The sequence below is a fragment of the Molothrus ater genome, chromosome 6 (genome assembly GCF_012460135.2).
Source record: "Molothrus ater isolate BHLD 08-10-18 breed brown headed cowbird chromosome 6, BPBGC_Mater_1.1, whole genome shotgun sequence".
Classification (NCBI taxonomy): domain Eukaryota; kingdom Metazoa; phylum Chordata; class Aves; order Passeriformes; family Icteridae; genus Molothrus; species Molothrus ater.
In genome coordinates this window covers 7,022,376-7,041,882 of record NC_050483.2, presented here as the reverse complement: position 1 = coordinate 7,041,882, position 19,507 = coordinate 7,022,376, and the positions used below count along the sequence as shown (strand labels likewise).

Below are 19,507 nucleotides of genomic sequence, written 5' to 3'. Positions count from 1 at the left end.
GCATAAGTGCCAAAGAAAGAAAACAGTGATATTCAACAGAGGCAAACGGTTCAGGAGGAAAGAACTCTGCTCAAAAGATGAGATGTAGTGGCTTCAATTGCATATGGGCAAACAAAGTCTTTCTGCCTAACTTTTCAGGTATACCCTTCTGTGAAAACTTTAAACACATCACAACGACAGATGTAGGTTTAGTTTCACAAAGAAGAGCACTCCCTCTGACACTGAGATGCTCCCATGCTGCTAGAAGTGTTTTCTTTGCTCCTCCTTCATGCTGTGGATGTAGAAGTTAGCATTCAGCTCAGTGTTGTCTTAAGTGGGGAACACTCCCTTTTGGTGAAGGACAGTCAGGAGAAAATGGGTCAAGAATATGTGTGACTCCATGGTGCTTAAGTACAGTAATTGCATGAAGAATATATGGGGCCCAAGCGAAACACTGGTTAAAATGGTATTAAAAATAGCCATGGGCATGTGTTAAAACACTTAGCTGAATTTGCAATTATACATAGCATTTGGAGGAAGTTTAGCAAAATTCCAAAAGCAACACTGATGTCTTTAATTTAAAAAAAACCACCAAAAGCTAGTATTTCAAATAAGTTCTAGAAACAGCCTGGAGAGGTTAATAAAAAATATCTCCTCTTGATGTCCTGTTCAAGACATTTCCAGATATAAAGTTTTTATTATAAATTGTTAAAATTGCCTACAGCAACATACCACTGTCTACCACAACTCAGGTTTTTTAGCAATTGTACGTATATGCACACACATTTAACACCAGACTCTGGAGGTGAGATCAGAAGTGCAGGGTACAGTAGTTTATATCCACCCCTCCAGCACTGTGTGGCTGACACACCTGAAGGAAGGAAACTGTCCAGAGGGACCTGGACAAGCTTCAGAAGTGGTACCATGAGAATCTTAACGAATGCACCAAAAAAAAAAAAAAAAAAAAAAAAGAAAAAAAAAAAACAACCAAAAGTCAGTACAAATCCAAAGCTGAGTATCTGAGCCATTTTCACCCCACTATGAGGACAGATAGAGATATTTTGCAGATATTGGCTTGTACAAATGAGCAATATCTAAAACAGAGACTGAGCTGCTTGTATCAAATTTAAATGACTGTGTCCTCTGTTGTTGTACAGACAAGAAAGGGTGTGAATAAAAAAAAGCCTCAGAAAGAAGATGTGAATAAAAAAAGCCTCAGAAGAAGAAGTATATACAGGGAAAAATGCCAAAGTTCAGATTAAATATTATAGTAGGCAATCCTTTTGCATACCCCACCTGAGGAAGCATTTGTGGCTACAAAACCATGTTTCTTCTGAACAACATATGTGTGGAAGGAGCTAAGGGTTCCACTTTAGGACTGCATTTTCAGAGAAACACAAGGTGACAAAGCTCAGGCTCCTGCTCTGACCTCACTTCACACTGAGAACTTTTTGATATAAAGCATGGGGAGAGCTTCCCCCTCTGGTCCTCTCTCAAAAGTATTTATAAACAAGGGATGCAGCAGCTCCTTCTAGATCATGGCAGCTACTGCTGTGCTTTTAGTGCCTGCACAGTCCCAATCTGCCAACTTCATGTTCATTTAAACAGACCTGGCAGCCATCAAGATTTGAATCATACCAGTCCAGAATAAATAAAACCTTGGAAGTTTTCAGAAAAAAAAACCCCAGACAACAAAAACAGCCAGCCAAAAAGAACTAAACCAAAACCAACAAAAAAACTCCACCCTGAAATTTCATATTCTTTCAAGTGGATTTTTCTTTCCCCCAGACTGGAGCTATTTTTAAATCCTATTTCCTTAGTGTTCTTTCCAAAGCAAAGCAAACTCTCTCCCTTATACCTACAAGTTAAAGTTGCTTTCTCTTTATTTGCACAAGCCACTAAACCATTCCTATGTTCCTTAGGCTTCAAAAATTTCAGCTTGCAGAAGAAACTATTATATCTGGGTTACATCAAGTAATGTTCACTCTGGTTCACAGACAGCAATTTCCTTGCCAAGTTTTATATTATTAATCCCCTGGTAAGCAGAAGGGGAAAATATCTGGTTCTAAACTCCTCATAAAGGGAAGAAGGGAAATCCACCCTTGTGGGAGGAGGGAGGGGGGAATAAAAATCTCATCTGTTGAATTTTAACCATATTTATGAACAGTGCTGTTAAAAGTAAACGAATAAAAAAGGTTGAAGTAAATTTCAGCTCCTAATAAATACAATTAATTAAAATATTTACAACAAGATTGATGTTTTTAACTTACCTTAGTGTTTTCTTATTAAAAATGACCTAGCAGTTAACTCCAGACTCACATCTCTTAAAACATTAATTTTTTCCAGATATGATAGGTATTACCTTTCCCCTATATATTCTAAAATTTATTAACTAAACTTCTCTGGCTGAATCAGCATAAACCTGACGTAGACGTATGTGGAAACAATTTGCCTTAGGTGAAGACATTCCAATACAGGTGTGGAAAAATGTGGAAAAGTGCTTAATGTGCACCCTTGCACTTTATGACAGGAGGTAACTCTTGCCATTTCAGCCCCCTCACTGCTGACCTCTGCATACAGCATCCTCACAGGCAGCCACAAAGGACACTTTCTGCATGGATTACTCAAAATGGGATTACCCTGTAGAGCTTATATATAATATTTTACACATTCTTTATAAGTTGCTTAAATCCTTCTGAAAATGTTTGTAAGAGTAACCCACAGGGCAAACATGTTCTCAATAGTGACTTCACGAGCATTTTTATGTACAAATTAGGAAACAGCTAACACTTCAACAAAATGATATTTCATTGTTGCTTGCTGCCATCAGAATCCCAGGTAATCCGTGCTGGTGGGGGAATTGCTGCAGTGGCAAACAATGGGAGCAATTCCACCATCCTAGTGTGCTGCTGAGTGCAAGTACAGCAAAGCACAGCACAAGGCAAAACCTGTTCCACTTGGCACCAACCAGCAGGGCAGGCTGGATGCTCGAGCTGCACACAAGCCAAAGACAAACCACCTATTCAGCTGCCTGGCTAGTTGGCTCCAGTGGGCTGTGAAAATTCAGGTTTACATACTGGAATACAGCACTCCAGTGTATAGCATTTCAAGAAGAGTTCATTTTTCCTGGCATTTACTTTTCCTCCATGTTATTTCACTCCCTCAAGAAATCCCTCAAATATCCTTTGGTGTGAGCAATCTGTCTACCAAAGCATTAGCAAGAAAACATCTTTGCATGAAATGGTATGCCAGAAGATTTTGGATAATCCCTTCAGGGTTTTCTTGATGGTACTTTGTAACAACAGTTAGAGCAGATATATTGAAAAAATATCCAGATGCACAAGATTGCATTTCACACATGTTCCCATTGTTATGATGCCCCTCCAAGCTCCCTGTGTAAATACATTACCTTACCTCTTTGAAAAATCAGCAAACCCTTTTAACATACTAAGTTCTTTGAAAGAAAACAACCATCAAATTGTTAATAGAAAAGTAAAATAAGGTCAGACAGTACTCAGGTAGCCAAATCCCTAAGATTGAACCATGATTTGAAACCTTATTCCACATTCCCTGCACACACACAATATATTATTTTCATTGTCACAACAGACTGCTAAAGCATACATTTAAATAAAAGATTAATTTTCCAGATTTCAAAACTGTACAAACCACTAAAGAGACATAGGCATATGGCAGCATCCCTGTGGGGCAGACAATTAAACCTTCACATTGAGGTGAAAGCTATGAAAATTCAAAATATCAATGAGGTGTGGTGTAACTTGAGAACGTCCTCAAGTGCTCTGAATTCCACATCATAACTCCTTATCATAAACAAAATGTAATAAAGTACTGTGAGGATATTAGCCCCATGCTCCCCTTCAGGCAGCCCCTCCACTGAGCCTGTCTTTTCCTTCATTCAAATAGTCTGAGCAGAATATGTCCTTAATGAATATGAGAGCAAATTTTAAGGTTTTATCAGATCCTAATAAAAGTTCTTTCAGAAGCCTGAAGCATATAGTGTACAAAAACAAGGTGCAAAAATGAGAGAAATAAAAGCATAAAAGGGGAAAAATATAACATAGTTGTTATGTAATTAACTTAAGCTGATCAGAAATTTTTGTTAAAGTAGCTTTCCTAAGACCCGTGAGTCAAGCCTGTTTAACCTGGTTATGGGTAATAAGTTTTCCACAGTATTATATTTTGTGTTTGGATACTCCTGTATCTTCTGCTTCTGCTATCTTTTACATATTGCATTAAGATGATTCACTCCATAAGAAATGCCTTTCCCCCCCAGCTAGATCTAAAGCAGAGGTATTTTTGTAGATTTTGTTTTATACCACATTTATACAGAATTACCTTTATGTATGAACTCAAATGAAATATTCTAAGCTAGTTCATGGATATTTGCAGAGCAGATTTGTAGGGCTGTTACAGAAAAGAATGCAACAGCAACCTCATACACAGTGCTACACAGCAAAGGTGAGAGATTCTCATGCCTCGTGTGCTTCAGAAATCACTGGATTTCTAGATGAAAAAAAAATCAAAACAGAACAAAAAAAACCCTTCTCCAGCTCTGACACAACATTTACACCACCTGACAACCATTTAAGCTTCCTGGACTTGGAATAGGCTTCACTTTGCTCACAATGCAAGCCATGGCACAAGATTAAGAAACGAAGCTCTTTGCTTCTACTGGGAGTCTCCCAATAGCCAGTACAGTTATTGTTTCGTTTGCCTCACAAGCTGTGGTTACTTAAATGAGAAGAAAACAGAAAAGAATGATGTTGTATGGATTGACAGAGACTGGAAAGACATTTTGGGATCGTGCCTGCAGCACTGCCAGGCAGGGACAGAGGTTCCAGAGCTGCTCCACTGTGCCCTAACCCAGCTTCCCAGTGGCCAAATGACCTCAAGTCTCACCTGGGGGAAAGGCACAGGAAGGGCAAGGGATATTCAAGGCCCAACAAGAGGCAAAGCATTTCTCTTGACCCTACCTTCATCTTGGAGTTTCTATCTGAGTACCACTATACGCATGCTTTTCTGTATCTTTTCTGTCTTCCCCTCTCGTCACAGCATATATCACAGCATAAGTCACAGTGGAGACAGCCCCAATACACAAAATTGTACACCATACTGTATCAGAAAGCTTCTACCCATAAAAATAACATCTTACCTCTTCAGAAGGCTTCAGGCACCTGCCCATACAGAGTAACACCACACCTCTTCAGAAGGTTTCCAGTGTCTGTCAATGCAGAATAACCTCATGTCACTTCAGAAGGCTGAAAGCATCTGCTCATCTTTGTCCCTCAGCCCAGCCTTTTATGCTCTCCTGTTGATGCCCTGCCCCTGTGTGCCCTCTGCTCCCTGTGTGATTGCTCAGCACCCCTGGGCACTCCATGGCTCCTCACCTTCAATAGCATTCACCTGTCCTGCACAGCTGGAGCCTGGGGATCAGCCACAGCCCCACTCCAGTCACCACAAACTCTGTGCCTACACCCTCTTTCTTTTCCTTCTAATTCCCTCTTCTTGGAACTCTTTGAGTAAAATAACACTGAGTGAGTTTCATATTTGCTAAGTCAAATAGGCCAAGTTAATGCTCTGAGAAGTGTTTTACATTGACTGGATGTTGTACTAAATATTTTATTAAAGCTTCCTAACTTTCTAAAGTTTGCCAGTAAAGTTGTTTTGACCTCTTGAGAATATCTGGTTGGTATTTCTCCCATGTATCCTACCCAGAGTTAAAAGAACTATTGTAACCCCGTTCAAAAGTCTCCTTGAGGAGGTGATTGAGGCCTTACAATGGATATTATTATTTGTTCATTTCAGTACCATCCATTTAACAGCAAACCCATCCTTTTCTTTCCAGTCTCTATCTTTCACATGCTAAGCCCTGCCCTGGCATATCCAAGAATTAGCTGCTTAGGGTGCAAAATTTGAAGCCATATAAGATCTAACTTTCTCAGTTAGGAGTTTAAAAATGCCTATCTGATTAAGTTGTGGTCTTAAAACAGTTGTTAATGCACCAAAAAAGAAAACCCAAACAAAACAAAGCAAAACAAAGCCAAGCCAAACAAAACAAAACCCAACAACAACAGAAACCTCAAACAAATTCCAAAACTATTAAATACAAATACATATACAGGTCTGTGCTGAGAGAGGAGAGATGCATCTTATACATAATATGTACATCTGCAGTTTTCAAACATGTAAACTCACAGGATGGGTCTGAAAGAAGAGTTCTTGGAAGAGTTCTGTGGGGGATGCAGAGATCCACCCACAGCACATGGGATCCATAGGGATGCAGAGATCCACCCACAGCCCATGGGATCCATAGGGATGCAGAGATCCACCCACAGCACATGGGATCCATAGGGATACAGAGATCCACCCACAGCCCCTGGGATCCATGGGGATGCAGAGATCCACAGGGGATGCAGAGATCCACCCACAGCCCCTGGCAGAGGTGCCCACACCAGAGCAGGTGGGTACTGGAGGAGGCTGTGATCCAGTGGGAGATCCAGTGGAGAAGGGGCCCTGCTGCCAGGCTGGAGCAGCCTGTCCTTGGAGGAATGCACCCCATGGAGCAGTGACCCACTCACAGAAGTTTTGGGAGGGCTGTGTGCCCATGTAGGGAATTCACATTGCAGCAGTTTTGGGAGGACTGCGGCTGGTGAGACTGGAACCATGTCAGTGAGGTTTGTGGAGAACTGGCTCTCCTGGGAGAGACCCCATGGTCTCACAGGGAAACAACTTCTCTTCCTGAGCCAAGCAGGAGAAAACCTTGGGTAATGAACTGACCAAAACCTTACCCCCATCTCCCTGTGCTATTGGTGGGAAGGAGGGAAGGGTTGGGGAAAAATGTTTTGAAGGGCTTATTTTAATTCTCATTATCCCACTCTGATTTTGTTAATAATAAATTCACTTTGTACCTTTAAGAGGAGCCTGTTTTGCCCCTGGAGTGTTTTCTTCAGGTCCTTATCTCAACTCATGGACCCTTTGTTCAATTTTCTCTCCACTGCCCAGCTATGGCAGGGCGGATGAGGAAGCAGCTTCCGTGGTGCCTGGTGTTTGGCCAGTGTCAAACCACAACAGCTTCTAATCTGCAATACCAATTTCAATTAAATCTGTGCTGCAGAGACCCAGATGACATTTCCAATCCCTCTTGAGAGAACAGAGCAGTTTGCTTCAAATTCTCCTCTAAACGGAAACAGAGGCTTCTCCCAGGCTTCGTTAATGTGACAGCAGTAAAGAGGGGCTGTTCAACCACCTTTTGAACAAACAAGAATTGAAGTTTACTACTAAAAAGAAATTTATATCTGTACATAAGGAAAATAAAATAATCAAATAATCTCTTTAGTCATCCTTGCCTATGAAGTCTGATCTTCAACCCTTCTTTAAGCCCTTGTAACAGGCAGAAACCCAAATCTCCCCCCACAAAAAGACATCAATAAATCTCCACCAATCTAATTGGGATTTGCTTATCTAGTACAGCAGGAGAATCAAAGCCCCAGTGTGCAGAAGGAAACTCCAGCTCCCATCCACGAGACTCAGGCAGATTGAGAATAGTAACACAAGTAGCTGGAGTACTGAAAAAGTGATCTGCTTCTAAACCTAAGGAAAATACTCATTTCTACATCAACACGCACACTCAAAGGTTCCATGTAATTGAAAAACCAGGTTATGTGATCCCCACACTAAGATCATCCAGCTCTGTGTCAGTATTTTTTCCCATTTCTTTTGATTTTTTGTTTTCCAGATGAGGAGTGGGGTGATGGGAGCTAAAAAAAAAATAAAAATAAAAATAAATCATTCTCATTCTGAAGTTGCCTCTAACTAAGTTAACATCAACTTCATTTTTCAAGTCCCCACTGCTTCTGATTTACTGTTTTTCTTCCTACCTGATTTATTTTCCAGATGGAGAACTGTAGAAGGCAGACAATTTTTCAGCACGGTGTCTTATTTCCTGCTGGGTTATTTTGTCTGTCCAAGGAGCTCTTAGAGAAGAGAACAGAAAAATGGATTTATGTTGCTGTACCTGATAAAGACACACATTTTTTTCAAAAGCTTTCACTGAAGATTTCACAGGCAACTACATTAATAATAGGCATTGCCTGCAGCAAAGTATAACAAAGTACCTCTACTTTCTCCTTCTGTCTTCCACTCCCTCACCTCCCATTTTGCAACCTGCCTGGCAGGGCATCTTAACACACATACACACACTTCACACCTTTATTTATTTATGATGACTCTGACAACACCATCTGTAATACCAGTTTCAAAGCAGCAGCAATGATGTAAAATAAGCCCAGTGAAAGGTATAGAAAATAGTTTCATAAAGTGTAGGTCATATCCATTCATTTTTTAGCAAAACTGCTCTAAAACTTAGTAATCTTCCAAAATTAAAAAACAAAACCACATAGATCAAGACCCAGTAATACCTAAACTCCTTAAGCACCTGGTCAGCCTATTTTTCACCATTCCCTACCTTGTATTTATTGTACCTCTCAGATACCTGCTCTTATCTTCATCCACCTTCTTTTTTGCCTTACAAATGGCTTCAGGCAGAGTGTTATATGGACAAAAATGCACGCTCTCACATGGAAATACTTCAGCCCAGAGAAGCTGTGGGTGCTCTGTCCCTGGAAGTGTCCAAGGCCAGGCTGGCTGAGGCTGTGAGAAACCTCCTGTCATGGGAGGTGTCCCTGCCCACAGCAGGTGATCTTTGAGGTCCCTTCCAATCCAAACCATGCTATGATCCTCAGATTGCACTTGAATGTGACTGTACAGTTATAGCCAGGAGTGAAGCCTTTCTTCTGTGAGAAATAGCACTGCTTCTCTTTCCCAGAGCATTTACAACTCTTACAAAGGCAAAGAAAAGAGTGGGGACAAGCAGGAGATGAAGGAGTAGGAGAATAAAGACAATGTTGTAAAATGCAGAACCTTCTTCATTTGCCCCAAGGACTTCCATCAGGGTTTGATTTTCTTCATTAATACAAGATTTAGTACCAGGAGTTTTCATCCACTGAAAAACTAAACATACCACATTAGTCTATGAAAAATACCAAGAATTAATATATAGCAGATGTGCTATATTGAGCATGAGAAAAGTATGCATTTGTGTGAATGTATTTCAGCAAAATATTCTTCAAAGCATGGTGATACCACTGTCAACTTGCTCTTGTGGGTAATGCCAGGCCTTTTGGCTATTCATTCAGCAAAAAGTGACAGAAATTCTCCATTTTTAAGTTACTTATAACGAGAAGACCATGTAATTAATTAAAATATCACTTTTTATTAATCAAATCAAGTTATCAGGAGAGGTATTGTGGCACTGAGTAGAAATACACACCACTCCATGCAATTACAAAGCAATTGTTTCCCAAATGTTTCCTACTGACTTACATAGGATTTCAATTAAAACAGGATTTGAACTACAGCAGTGAGGAATTTATGAGATTGGGTGATTTTTCATGTAAAGAGGTTTATGAGATTAGGCAGCAGTATCTGATTTTTGAATTATCTTGAGGATAACACGTTCCTTGTTTTTTCAAACTGTGATGCTATGGAAAATTAATATACGCAGGTTTTTATTTCCTCTGAACATTATCTAAGGTTGTCTTTGGAAATAATTTTTCTTTCGTTTCACATCATTACATGGTAAATCTAGACAGCTGATTCCCTGGAAGGAAAGCAATCTATTGGCATATTCTGATTTCTGTCCAACAAAGTGCATGAAGAGGTGGGAGCAGCACCTGCTCTCTTCCAGGAAACTTTATACAGAACAGCAACAAGCACATCAAATCTTTCACTAAGCATCAAATTTACATTATCTTAGCATTTACTTTAATATTTAAATATTAAGTACTATTATATATTTTAGAAGAATTATTAATAATAATTTAATATGAGGACAGCTTTGTTCTTGGAAAAAATCCAAACCCCCTCTTTTTCAGCTTTCTTTGTGCAGAACTGTCCTACTGAGATGGTTGCAACACCTGTATAAGCAAGATTAGGGAGTTAAAAACATGGAGGACAAGAGTTATATTGGACTTCTGGCATGGAAATAAATATAATTATTCTAAGTCTTATACAACACAAACATAGTATAATTTAATGTATGATAATATATAATACCATACACATAAAATATAACATAAAAATAAATATATACTATCCATCAGTAAAATTATACTATGTGCCAAGTAGATTGTGAACCTTTAAAAAATAACAAAGAGGTATTTGCTTAATGCTGATTCATTCTCCTTAACAATGTGGGAAGTTGTTAAATTTGCCATTCAACTTATTCCTACCTTGAATTATTCCAAAAAACAGAGGAACCAATATCAAAGCTCGATGTGGTTTTAAGTTCAGTATTCTCTATTTAGCTATTATTTTCACACCACCTAAACCCACACAAAGCCCAGAAATAATATTCACTTGAACACAGACTAAATTGTGTTGGTCTAGGAGTTTTACCCCAATTATAAAGGTGTTTACTCAATAAATTAAGTACAATCCTTATGTCTTTTTTTCTAAATTAGTCAACTCCTAAAAAAGTAAAGTGTAAGAGTGTTACTCTTCCTACAATTTTTATTACTACTCATTTGTAAGCAAGATGTTTAATCACACTGCCTATGCCTTCATCAATAAAAAAGCAGAGCAAACCCTGTACTACAAATTTCACTCATAGTTCCAAAGAGAAAAAACTGACTCCTTCCAAACTACTTGTTTTCAAAACAGTATTAGTCCAAGCCTTATATACAGTTGTGTTCCAAATTCTTTATTCCTATTTCCAGTTTATTTCTATCTCATTTCTTCTCCAGACTTGTCAGTTCTCAGCTGTGTCATGGAGCCGTGCCTAGTCATCATGTCTTAGGAAGAAAAATGATAAATAACTATGCATATTGCAAAATGAATTCACACATATTTAATGTACATTCCAGTAGTCAGGAGAAGTAGTCCAGTGAGGGGTCTTTTGTGTTAGCGTAATTAAATTACCAGGTTAGATAACATTTTGAAAGCAAAGTGTCCTACAACTTGTCCTAGTTCTAAATCAAAGATTACAGCCTGTAAGGAGAATTTAGGTCAGAACTACAAACACCTGTCAAATTATACTGGTGGAGCTGAGGAAAGGCAACTTGAGTATTTCTGCATTTGTGAGGGGGATCCCAAAGGGTTTCCCCCTGCAGCAACCTTTGGCTACCTCTTAAAAAGCTGATTAGCCAAGTCATTTCCAACAGCTCCAGTTCAGCATCTGATCTTTTTTATTTTTCTTTCCTATGGAAAAAGAAAATGAGAACTTGAATCACTAAGCCAGAGCTGTGCAGCCAGCTGGCAGGAGCTAGGTATCCCATCAGAGGTCCCACTTCCAAGACTTCACCCGCAGACAAAGCCTGCTCAAAAATTAAGTCTAAAAAAAGACTGCTGCCTTTCAGTTTTCCCTTCTCTCCTCTAACCAGAAAGCAAAAGTTAATGTTCCACAGATGTTACAGAGTGAAAACAACACCAAAGATAAAACTACAAATATGCTAATTCATAAACATCCAACAAAAAGCCAAAGCAGAAAATCCCCTAGCCAAAAACCCCCAGATTAAATGCAAATGGGGGAAACCCCACACAGTAGTAAAAACATTATCCAAAAATTCAGCAAGCTACTACTCTGCACTGGGTGTGTTTCATACAAGAAGGCAAAGGAAGAAGATCAGTTGCAAAAGCCAAATGCTCAAAAACAATTCCTTTCATTTTCATGTCAAAAATTCTTTCACTCTGATGTTGATTATCAACAGCAAGCGATTTACCCTGAATTTTTCAGTTGCCCTGTCACAGATTTAAAAGTAATCTAAAACAGAAGCAAAAGAATTGATCTATTCTCAGGCCTGCAGGGGACAGGCAAGATTTGTCTCACTTCTGAGTTTTCATTCCACCAAGGCAGCATGGAATAAACATGAAATAGAGAGGTGGCCTGTTTACATGTACATTTACATTCAAAAGAAAAGAAAAGAACAATAAAAACAATAAAAACACAATTAAAAACAATACAAGACAATAAAATAAAATAAAGGAGAAGCTTTTCATCTTAGAGAGATGTGTTTAAAGAGCTTCATGTGTTCTGTCAGGACCAAACCCTCATCTCTCCTCAACAACACAGGCTACATCAAAAGTGCCGTTTTCCACCACAGGCCTTCACATATAGCAAAAATCTTGGTTTAGAATTTATTGCTGAATGGATGCTCATTTGCAATATCCCTAATTTTGATGTGTTAATTACTGTCATTCCTAGATAGCATTTTATTATCATAATATTATTCTTTTACACGTATGATTTCAGGGATCAGCTTTCCAAAACAGTTCAACATGTGTACTCAGAGTCAATTTTCCAAATGGATGCATGACTCACACTGCATAAAAATAACACTAAATTCTCTGCAGCTTAAACAGAGAAAACCACCCCAAAGTATTTTGTTATACAAGGAAAAAAGTGAAATCCCAAACAAAACCAACATGACTAACAGAAGCTCTTCCACTTGATTCTTTCAAGCCAAATATATTGTGCAGTTGCAAACAAAATCCTATTTATTCACTTGTTTTGATGGATTATTTTAACTATTACTAGGTCTTTATTTTTTAACTTTATTCATTTTAAGCCAGGGGAAAGAAAATAAGAGATCATAATTAAGGGAATTTAATGATAACAAGCTATATAACAAACAGTTCAAGAGAAGCTATTCTCTGCAGAAAAATGCATAAAAACAAGGGGGAAAGCCAGCTCAGCTCCTGCACCAGGAAACTCCATGCTGCTGCTTCACCATCTGCTCCACCTCCACTTTTGGCACTACTGGAGTCGATGCTATTTCTGCTAGAGATGAGCTCAAGTTTCCTCATTGTAGAGCTGGAATATACCTTCATTTGAAGTTAAAATTTCTTTGTAGTTCTTGGGATCTTCCAGTTATTCCTTATATACAAAGATAAGGATGTGAGTACATAAGGAAACTGAAATTAGGTAGGCAAAACAGGATTTAGATCCCTCTGAAGTACACTAAGAATGAAAACTGAATGTGACAAAATAAGCCAATAATGATTAAAGATGATTAATCTCCAAGTCCTACTAAAGAAAGCGTCCCTTTAATTTGGATTTTCTGTGATGAGGGAAAACATACTTTTTATAACACAAGTACACTGGAGTGCATGAACCATCTTATCTGGGGGAAGATGTCACACCTCTTTAAGTGTTAAACATCTTAATTCCACAGGGAGTGCCAGAATTTCTCCTTTAGGTTTAGCAGAGTACCACGGTGGCAAGCGGATGTTTGTGATCCTCAGCTCTGCTGTAACCAAGGATGCTCATTAAAGCTCTTCATGAACAGCACAGACCTTCTGCATGGACCCTCAGCTGCAGTCCTGTGAAGGACATCTTATCTGTCTATCCCTAGGATTGCTGCCTGACTGTTCCCAAATGCTTCTTTTGCAGGGTTAAGGTGGAATGTCTATAACTTATTAACAATTGAAGACCAAATCAAATGACTTTGGTTTCTGAAGTTTAGAACAGCACAGGAATAGTGAAGTGCACATTAATTTTCATTCTCCTAAAGTATGTTCTGCTTCTTTATTCTTAAATCACCTGCAGTGAGATCTCATCCCCTTCTTTCCTTACCAGTTGCTACTACTTTCTCCCCAAAGTGCTTTTCAATTCATGTATAAAGTGCCTTACTTTTGCTGTGCCTTTCCCTCATTTTAAAACAAAGCAGAACTGTAATGCTGCTATTTTGTTCAGTCCTCGACTGCCTTCTTTTGCTGAGGTACACTGGAATGCACAGCTGGTCCTTCTGTCAGTCCACAAGTTTTACAACCTCTTGGCTTGTTCAGCAACTAAAAAGTCAAACCAAATTTAATAACCTTTGTCTGCAAAGCTGTAAGCCAAACAGAAAATAAGTCATGTTTTCTCAGAAATAAGTTACGTTTATCCATTAGTTGGTAGTAAAGAGCAGTATTCTACTCTTCCCTGTAAGGATCTCAGATGGCCACTGCAGTGACTTTCCCCAGTGCAGCCTAGCCCTGCCTTCCCTCAGGCAGCCTCCTTCCCTCCTCTCTGCCATGCTCAGCCTCATGCATACTCCCTCTCACAGAGTCTTCCATTGGCAAATCAGCAAAAAAAATAGAGATGACCAAAGGACAGCCTTACCTCCTTGGTGTCCACACCAAGAGCACAGCAGCCTTCCCAGCCTGCTGTGTTTCACCAGTAGATCTGCACCAGCTGTTTCCACACCTTCACCCACTCTGGTCTGTTATGAGCTCTGTCACTTGGGTTATCCAGCTTGTGATCCAACTGGAATAGCCAATCATTGATTGATTTTGGGTGATATTTGAATAGAAACATCTTTCTACATCATACCTGTGCCATTTCTGGAAAATTACTCATTTGGTTGTCTCTATTTTCCACATAGACACTGTGGCAAATACTCCCTGAAAGGTGGGACGGGGAAATGTCCCATCCTGTTTTGGAGCACTCTCCAGCCACAGTGTCAGGATGTGATGTGTCTCATCCTTGCTCTGCACTGATGTATGCCTACTGGTGCAAGTTTATAGGCTTCAGAGGAAGATAATTCCTGGGCAGATGAGCAGCAAACTACTTTCCTATATCCCACTTTCCTTCCCACTGCAGGGAAGAAGCAGCTGGGAAGGCTCAGGGCCTTGGGAAACTGCAGCCACAGAGGGACCCTCCACCACTGCCACTGTCATATTTTCTGGAAAAATCCCCTTGCCCAGGATTCTTCTCCTGAGAAGCTGAGAAGCCTCAGAGAAAAAGGAAAACAATAATTATCTCATTGGCTTTTCCTGTGTTTTGCTGCTTTCAAATGTGTTAGGAGATTGTTTCATTGGTTTCATGTGAATTGTTTTAACTTAATGACCAATCACAGTTAAGCTGTGTTGGGACTCTGGAAGGAATCACAAGTTTTCATTATTATCTTTTGAGCCTTCTATAAGTATCCTTTCTGTATTCTTTAGTATAGTAGAATAGAATACAATAATAAATTAGCCTTCTAAGAACATGGAGTCAGATTCATCAATCCTTCCTGTCTGGGGAACCCAACAAATACAAGACACCACTGCAGCAGAGGAGGGATAAATGATAACTGACATATGATTTTAAGCTGATTTGGTTTTTTCCTTGATAATATGGCTATTGAAAATCCAGTGTTTCAGATTGTTCCTTCCCATCCAGCTTTCTAGCTGTCTTTGTAGAAGAAAATCCAATTCTCAGTGAAAACCATGCATTTTTCTCCTGAAAAATGCTCACAAAGTAAACGATTGTGTTTGCAAGCAGATCCACAAATTTTGCATCCTACAATGAAAGTAGAGGGAAGCAGGACTGGATGGGTCCTGACCACTGGCCACAGAGGCCACTGGGTGCCCTGATGTGACCTGGCACTTCCAGGGAAGAACAATCCCACAGGGAGGACTCTGTGTCCCCAGAGAATGATCTATTTTGAAACTCTAAGCAATACCTCCAGTTCCTCATACTACTGGACTATAATCATCTTTTTATAGATAAATGAGCAAACTTTCTGAGCCAAGAGTAATCATTAAAGAAGAGCCTCTTAAGAAAAACCAAAGTCCACTGTCAAGGAAAGACAACAACCCCTAAGTTTAACAGGATTTCTGGAAGACATAGTTTTCACTGCATTTCTTTTGCTCCAGAAATTTACTTTTTTTCAACAAACTACTTAGCACTTCTTTTTCGCCTATCCAATCAAATGTGACTTAAATCCTCCGGTGCCTATTTCTATGAATTTTTCACAGCTTGATATTGAAAAGTATTGAAAAGATATGACAATAATTTAGCTATGTATTAGGATGCAGCAAAATAGTTGGGTATTTTTAGCAAAATATATTATTCACATAATTTATTCTACTATCTGCATTTTTAGAAGAAAAAAAAATCCTTCAATACTGCACAGGTATTTATTTACCTGACAGTTGCACTTTAAATGATTTCTAGCGGAAAGCAATATACTAAACAGAGAAATTTTCTGGCCTGGATGTTAGAAATCTTTTCCTTACAGAAACACATGTAATGTTTATTTTTTGTAATAATATTTAGGGGCTGTTGCTGTTTATGGATACTATAGAAAGTATACATATGTGAGGAGATCTTAATTTTCTAAGTTAAATCAAGTGTATTTTGTATGTATAGATCTAAGCATTTAGAGTAGCACCAACAAATGGATATCAAATTTACCTGTGACTTGATATTATGTTAAAGAATGACATGTTTATAACAGTGGACACATCTCAGACTCAAGTACTGGACTTCAGCATCAAAATAAGTGCAGAAGATGAAAAAATAGTAAGTAATTTAGGAATTTAAAACTCACTTTTCCTCTTCTCAGTACTAGTGACCAGTCAGTCTTGGATCAAGGGTCAGGTCCTGGATCTGTTACACATGACAAATCTAGCAGATTAACTCAGCTGAAGCCAGAAAAAACGTTCATGATCTGATCACTGACCATCAGACTACATGATTCTAGTCTGGCTTCACACAGGGATGATTCTATCCTCTCAAACTGGCATTTACTCCAAACTGAAAGCTCTCACTGCAAGGAGAAAAAGAAAAAAGGACAAGAAAAAAGGGCAACGTAGCTGTGGGGGTGAGAGCATTAGGCAGAGGTGTCTTCAGCTTCCTCCTAGGGAACTGCTTGTAACTATGCACCATGTACACATACAGCATCACTCTTCTGCATTTTAGGATAAATTATTTTAATAATATAAATATTAAAAAGTATATATAACTGCATTTTAGGATAAGGCAGGTGTGTCTCACAAGTGCTCAACTCTCAAGCCAGTAGAATGCTGAATAAAGGTCTGTTCCCTGATCCGAAACTGAAAGATGCAATGAGATATATATATATATCTATATATCTATCTATATATAGATATATATATCCCCCTCAAAAGGCTTATGTTCCCCACAGACAGGGGCAAAAAGGGATAGCAGCTCATGGAAAAGAGCCTTCCTTGCAAGTTTTCCTGCCTGACTGCAGCAAGTCAGGCTGCAGCTCATTAGTCACACCCTTAAATTTGCTATCCTCAAGTGCCTTTTTCACATGTTGAAATGGGGCCTGACATAGAACCTCAGATGCATAGAGCCTGGAGTGGAAAAGTGAAACACTCAACTTGGAATTTCTAGTCAGATTCTTGGTCAGATATTGAAAGAGGTATTGAACCTTCAAAAAGTGAAGGTTCTTCCTTGGGTTACCCTGGCTAAAAATTAGTTTCACAAGAGTTTGCATAAATAAATTTAAAATAATCTTATTATTTCAGGGAAATAAAAATACCAATTATTTCCACATAAAGAATAACATCATGACAGAAAAACAAGTGTTTCCTTATTATTTAAAAATATTTTTTCTCCAGAAATTTTATATCTAAGTTATATTATTTTTTTCTGTGTGACATTTAGCCAAAATTATTTTTCTGAACAACCCCATGACATGATCCTGAAAATGTGTCAGAAGACTATAGCATGATAAATACACAAATTTACATTCCTAGCTTGATTTTCAGTTTGTTTTTCCATTAATTTTTTCCTACTTTGTGTAAAATACTATAATTTAAAAAATCCCCACTTTTCTGCTGGAAAAAACATTTGTAATTTTAAAAAAATTTCTGCAGGCTTATATTTATGCCAATAGGAATTTTTACACTACACTTATTTTCCTAGAATGGATATTACAGGGATCTTCCACTTACAGTTTCTTTGGTAACATGACTAGGAGAGAAACCTTCTGACTCAGATGATTATTTTTTCATTTGCTTTATATTTTCATTTTTTATCCCAGGCTTTAGACACAGTTTCCCCAGTGCAGAACTCAATATTGAGTTCTCTGCCCACTCAACATTGTAAGACTGATGAGGTCTTATCTAAATAACACATGTTCAGCAGCTCAAATTTAAGAAGAAATACCCTCAAGTTTGAGGGTATTCACTTGATGTCCCTGGGCTCAGGCCAGATCAATCTATGATTTTCCTACAAACTGCATACAAACACCATTAAATTAGCATCCTGCCAGACTGGGTTGATGGTTGACCCCAGAAACTCCATGTTGTAATGGCATAGCTCTTCCCTGAGACATTTATTAATAAGACCCTGTAGGCATGAAATAAAACATGCAGAAAATATCCATATCCACACTTATAAGGAGAGAAGAACAAAAAGCGGGGGGGAAGGGGAAAGGTAAAAAATCCCACCCTCTCAAAAGCAGAGGAATGCTTGGCTGTTGTTTTGAGAGTGCAACACTCTAAGGCATTTGGTCTGTACAAAAGAGAAATATTAACTAGTGATGGTTGCATACTGGGAAGGAGTTGTGTGAAAACTCTCAGCTTGTTACCTGTACTGACTCTGATCCACACCATGGAACGTGGTTCACTGCTGTCTCCTCTGGCCCCTCCATCTCACCACCCACAGGTCACAGGTTACACAGTGGTGTGCCATGGCAACTGCTACATCCATATCCTGGCTTTCACACATTTGGGGTCATAGGTCCCAAACCTGCACTTCATATTTTTAACTTACGTGGACTAAAAGCGTTTTCTCTGTATGCAGCAGTACCTTTAAAGAAGTACCTTTGGTTTGGGTTTTCTGTTTGTCTTTTTCAGCTCACATTTGGCAATAAAAGGGGAATTTCAACTTCCCCCTTCACACTCAGTCTCATCAAAATCAACTATAAAATTGCACAATCTCTACTGCACACATGGGCAGAACAAGTCCATCTGAGCAACGGATGGGAACAGGCAAGACTTCAGGTCTGGACACATACTAAGTGGCTACTGACACAGCAAAATCACCTCTATTTACCAATGACTTAAGAGATATGGGGGTCCATCCCCCACCAAGACAAGGCTGAAGAAAAGAACTTCTTCTATTTAAAACTCTCCCAGGTTACATAATTTCTTTTTTAAAATTTTCCTCACAATACACTCTCCACCCTTCCTTCAGGGTTGTGACTGCACACACTACCTCTCTGTACAAGTTCATCCTTCAGGATGACAAGTAATTTCCTGCTTCTTTGGGAAATGTATTGTTATGGCATTAATGAGGATAAAATGAATTTTCAATTATTTAAAACAAAAACACAAAAGGAAAACCTAATAATTGAATTTTAAAAATTATGCCAAAGACATAGTTAAGATAAGTGTTGCTGTTCTGTCTGGTTTTCTATGATTCTGTAGTTCTGTAAGTTATATGATAAATAAATAAGTTTTATATGGATAAATAAAATAAGTAATTTCTCACATGAACCCATAGAAGCTATATTGTCTTTGGCATAAGTTAGTTAAAAATTAGTTTCTAACAGAAACTCACCCTCAGACAGTGCAGCACAAACCACACATCTGGAGGTCCACTGGGTTTCCAAACACACCAAGGCTGAACTACAGCAGCTGGGGAGGAGCGCCATAATTAGTTTTAACCATTAAACACTTCAGTTTCTTATGGCCACCGTAAGTTCCAGAGATTCTACCAAGGAGCACA

The 19,507-nt window shown here is 38.8% G+C and overlaps 1 protein-coding gene across 1 annotated transcript in view; it reads right to left on the bottom strand.

Annotated features, from left to right (window-relative positions):
* Positions 1-19,507, bottom strand: part of FIBIN (fin bud initiation factor homolog) — a 58,527-nt gene that overhangs the window by 28,657 nt on the left and 10,363 nt on the right. Inside the window, exons 4-7 of the mRNA XM_054515295.1 lie at positions 8,920-9,001; positions 7,878-7,973; positions 6,909-7,079; positions 5,153-5,221 (exon numbers count right to left, since the gene is read on the bottom strand). The gene's annotated coding sequence lies outside the window, so the exon portion shown is untranslated. The remainder of the gene's footprint in view (positions 1-5,152; positions 5,222-6,908; positions 7,080-7,877; positions 7,974-8,919; positions 9,002-19,507) is intronic.